Genomic DNA, 5,776 nt, shown 5'->3' on the forward strand with positions numbered 1-5,776 from the left:
ATAGAAAAAAAAATAGAAGAAAAGCTAGATAAGTGAGATGGTCTAAAAATTAAATCCCCACATGCATCAAGACTTCTCCAAAAGTAAAAAGAGGACTTACATACAAGAGGGAAACATATGGCAATTTCAAGGAATTTATCTCTAATTTTAACCAAAACTCCAACCTCAAAAAAGAGAAACAACCCAATTACAAAATGGACAAATGACGTGGACATACTTCACCAAAGAAAATTCAGATTGCCAACACACAAAGATAATTAGCTCTCCGAAAGATGATAGATGTATATAAATAAAAACTATCTCATCCCATTAACAATAGCAAAGTTTAACAACACAGTAAACAAATGTTGCTAAAGGTGTATACACTGGAACTCTCATACACTACTACTGGGAGTGGCATTTCCTTTATTTTTATTGCTCAGTCTGACTCACAACAAATCTGAACTTTGTCCTATCCTGCACCATCCTTAAGGATCTCTGACAAGCTCAATTCCACTGCTGCAGTCACTATGTCAATCCATCAGTCTCATGGAGGGTCTTACTCTCTTTTTATGAACCTTTACTCTTTCCCAGCAGGACATCTTTTTTCAAAGGACTGGCCACCCCTGACAATATACCTAAAATTATGTGCAACAAAGTTTCACTGTCTTTGCCTTTAATAAGCACCCTGGCTGCAAGTCCTCTAAGACAGATTTGTTCCGGGGGTTTTTTTGGCAGTCTGTGGCATATTCAATACCCTTCAAGGAAAGAGAATCATTTGATCCAGCAATTCACTATTGGCTATACATCCTAGTAAGAGCTACAACATGAAAAAAAAACCAACCACATGTACATCTATGTTTACCCCAACATTATTACCTATAGCAAAATACATGGGAAAAAACCCAAGTGTCCATTAATGGGCAAATGGTACATTTACATAATAGAATACTATACAACACTATAAAAAAAATTATATAAACAATGTCTCACTTGAATGTGCCTTGAGGACATTATGCCAAGTCACATTAAGTCAGTCACAAAAAGCCAGTATTTTATAAGATCATTATTACAAAAAGCTAAAAATGTTTTACACAGAGAAAGAATCAACACTGAATGCTCACCAGGAGAAGGGAGAGAAAGAATAAAAATTAGTAAATACAGTTATATACTGTTGAGTCAGAACCAACTCATACCTGACCCTCCAGCAGGTTTTCAGAGGTTGTAATGTGCATGACAGGAGATTGCCCATCTTTCTCCTAGAGAGTAGCTGGTGGATACGAACTGCATGCCTTTGGGTTGCCAGCACAATTCCTTACCACTAGACCACCAGAGTTCCCTAAATAGACAATAACAGACACATATTAAGATGAGTAAAAGCAGTTAAGTGGATGATCAGTACAATATTACTAAAGAAAGAGAATAGAAGGATAAATGAAAATCAGAATTATAGAGTAAAAAAGGGAGTATTACATTGTGAGTAATCAAATGAATGTTACAGAACAAAATGTGTATGAATATTTAAGTGAAAAATTAATTTGCTTTGTAATCTGTCAGTTAAATTAAAACTAACTGTCTCAATAATAATGAAAAATATATGATCAAATTGACATTACTTGGGGAGAACCAATAAGAAGCTAAGGAGCCAGTAAATGTGTTAACAATGATCCAAGCATGGAAAAGGCTGACAAGAAAGGTGGAACAACTTAAGAGAACACAATCAATGTTACTGAACCACTCATGAAGAAACTCGTGAAGTAATATATGTTTCTTCTCTATATTTTTACCAAAACAAAAACTATAATTCATTTCTCTTTTATAGAAAACCAATTCTTACAGAGCACAGTTCTATTGTGACATGCATGGGTTGCCTTAAGTCAAAGTCAAATCAATGACAAATGGTTATTGCAAAGAAACTCATAAAAAAGGTCCTTAAGCTGAGGCCAACTGAGCTTCAGCACATTTACTATTTAAAAAAAAAAAAGTCCTTCACAGATTTGTTCTAATGCTTTTGCTTTCATTACTCCTGCTTCAAATGGGTGTTGATTGTGGATGGAGTTAAAATTAAATTCTTGACAGTTTCAATCTTTTCTCCATTCATCATGGCAGAGCCATGATTTTTGTGAGAATTTTGCTCAGTTTATAAATCAAACAGGAGTAGTGAGAGGAGAAAATAACCCTGTTGTAAACTTTGAAGTTCACAGGATATTTAGTACTCTTCATCATCACCAAAATTTAAAGGCATCAATTCTTCTTCGATCTTCCTTATCCACTATTCAACATCCAGTTGTATAGGAAGTATGTGAAAATACCACAACTTGGATCAGATGCACTTTATTCTTTAAACTGACATCCCTGCTCTTCAGAACCTTGGAGTGGTCCTTGATAGCACATTTTGCTCATACAAGATGTCTTTTGACTTCTTGACTGCTCCTACTATGTGTGTTGACTGTGGATTCAAGTAACAAAATTGTTGACTACTGGTCCACTGGTGAGGATTTCTGTTTTCTTGATGTTGAGATGTAAGCTGCAGTATTACTTACTATTATTTGATTATAATGTTGTTGTTGTGAAGCATAGAGCCAAAACTGACCTATAGCTGACCCTCCAGCAGATATTCAGAGGCAATTAATCATATGGGAGGAAACTGCCCATCCTTCTCAAACAGAGCAGCTGGTATCCTTCACATGCCTTCAGGATTGCAGTGCAGCTTCTTGCCACAAGTTATTAAAAAAAAAAAAAAGAGTACTCAATTTAAATGGAAGGGGGCCGTCTTATTGCTAGAATTACAAAAGTATCAGCAGTTATCAAAACTAAATTGGGGGAAAGTTCATAAAGAATTTGTAAAATGGCTTCACCGGGGCAAGTGACCTGGAGTGTCACAAGGGGAAGGAGAATCATGCAACAAGAAGACTGAACACTATGAGGCAACAGGTAGTCAAGGCTCTACTCTCCAACCTGATACCAACTAACCCTCCCAGAGCACTTTCTACAACTCTGCTTCATTGGTAATTCCTTCTACTGACCTCACAGAATTCTGTTTGCAAAGTTCTGCTGATATTGCTGTGGCTGTTTCTCTGCCATTGCTTTTCATTCTCACCAGTGTTGAAGCTTTCTCTCTCTCTCTCTTCAACCTAAGAAATTCTCAGCACAGTGATGACCCTAGGACCAAAGGACTCACTCCACTTCCAGCCTTTCTTTCTTGGGTGTTCAAGAGGCCTCCCCTTACTGCCTATGGGATGGTTACTTGTAAAGAAGAACAGCACAACAAAACTGCTCAATTCTCTCTCTTGGGGTTAATGCACATAGTCCTACTTTCATGGTCCCAATCCCACAAAGGTGTTACAAACCCTATTTACATTAGTGAAACTCTATCTAATTCCCTTGGTGGATCACTCAACTGTGATACTAGGAAAATTATTAGTCTCATTAATGCCTTGTTTTTTTTTAGACTTGTACCTGTAAAAGGACCTGTAGTTAATAGCAAAAAAAAGTGATGAATTAAAGCTGCTGTACCCAAGCAAACAGGGGGCGGAGACTATTAAAAGTAGATGATTAAACTCAAAAAATGTAATCAATGTCATTGAATTTTACATGAAGAGACAATTAAAATGGTGTATACTTAGTTGTGTATATTTTCAATGAAACAATAACCAACTTAGTGCAACATTAGAAACAAAATTAAAATAGGGTGACCATATATCCACATTTTCCCAAGAATATGCCAACAATTTACGGCTGCTTATCTTGCAGGAATTATTAACAAGACTTCCTTTCACATTTTTTTAAAAATTTTATTATTTTTGTTTGTGCACTGTCAAATTGGATCTGACTGGTACAGGAGGAGACTGTCCCTCCTTCACCAGCAGAACATCTGGTGGATTTGAACCACGCACCTCTGAGATTATAGTGCAGCTTCTTGCCACTAGGCCACCAGAGCTCCCTCTACTTTCACTCTTAAAGCTGATACAAATCCACTGTCCTGGAGCCAATTCCAACTCACAGCAACCCTACAGAACAGACTAGAATCACTGGCTATCACAACTCTCTCCTGTAGAATGTGAAAAGCCTATCTCACAGCAGAATTTACAATGGCAGCCACTGTATCCTAACCACTGCACCATCAGCACTCCTTTTCACTCTCAAGTATGTCAAACTTGTTGTTAGGTGCCATCGAGTCATAGACGACTCATAGCGACCCTATGAACGAAAGTCCTGAGCACTGTTTGTACATAGTTTCAGGAGGCAAGCCATTTTGGAAATAGATGCTGCTACTGCTTTCCAGGCTTTAGTAGGGAAGCTCCAGCAAAGTGTCCACGACGGGTAACCATTACCACGCTAGGCACATCAGTATCCCAGTGTTCAGCATCACAGCAACCACGAGTTACCTCTGTACAGCAATGCACAGACCAGTTCTATACCACCTAGAAGAATATGTCAAACTTAGACTAACAATAACTAAGCCCATACAATATACTATACATGTTGTTGCTGTCGTTGACTGCCATCGAGTTGAGAACAACTCATAGCAACTCTATGAACAAAAAACCTAATGCCTTTCTATATCTAGCTTCATTTCTCCAAGTTCATAGAGTTTCCATAGTTATGTGGTTTAGGAAGTGAATGCCACACCTGCTTCCAAACCTGTTTTACAACTGGAAACTCCACCAAATTCTGTCCACATTGGGAAACTATTATGGCTTGACACACTAATGGCAAAAGGTTCAGCATCCCAGCAAATTCAGATTATCTCAGTACAGCAAACTGACAAAGAGTGATGTGCAAAGTAGCAGATGTTCCTCCAAAATAAAAAACTAGTCTCACTTATCTGTGGCTAAGTGCGTCAAGTACGACTCATAGTGACCTTATGAACAAAAGACCTGAACTCTGTTCTATAATTAACATATTTATGTTTATAGAGTTTCCATACGCATTTGGTTTAGGAAGTAGATGCAATGTATACTACATATACACAGTAAAAATACCACATAGCTCAAATTGGTTTAAAGAGGAAGGGGTCAAGTTCTAAACGGATAATTTCCTAAACATAGTTTAGTAAAGCAAGAGACCAAATACTATTTGTATATTGTGCAAGAGGTCACCTTTTGGTTTAGGAAACACATCACGCGGGGACACACACACAGAGCGTGCACATGAGAGCGAGCAAGAAAGTTAGCAAGAATAAAGAGTATGTACACCCATCAATAAACGAATGGATAGAGAAGCTCTGGTATACTTATACAATGAAATACTATCAAAACAACTATGAGATATCATCTCACTCCAGTCAAAATAGCAAAGTTTAACAGAACAACAAACAACAAATGCTGGCAAGGTTGTGGAGAAACTGAAACCCTTATTCACTGTTGGTGGGAGAGTAAAATGGTGCAACCACTGTGGAAGGCAGTCTGGCGTTTTCTCAAAAAGTTGCAAACAGAGCTATCATTTGACCCAGCAATTCCACTACTGGGAATATACCCCAAAGAGACCATAACTGACATCCAAGCAGATATATGCACATCCATTTTTATCGCGATTTTGTTCACAACAGCAAGGGGTCAGAAACAACCTTCAACAACAACCCATCAACAAATGAATGGACCGAGAAGATATGGTATAGTCACACAATGGAATACTACGCTGCCTTGAAAAACAAAGAACTCATGCAACATTATTCAAAATGGGTGACCCTGGAGGACATTATGCTGAGTGAAATATCTCAGTCACAAAAGGACAAATACTGCATGGTGCCACTGTTGTAAAATGAGATTGACATTGGGGTTGGGGGGAGATTGAG

This window comes from Elephantulus edwardii, unplaced genomic scaffold (assembly GCF_000299155.1).
Source record: "Elephantulus edwardii isolate Elephantulus edwardi_28Jun2011 unplaced genomic scaffold, EleEdw1.0 scaffold00453, whole genome shotgun sequence".
Classification (NCBI taxonomy): Eukaryota; Metazoa; Chordata; class Mammalia; order Macroscelidea; family Macroscelididae; genus Elephantulus; species Elephantulus edwardii.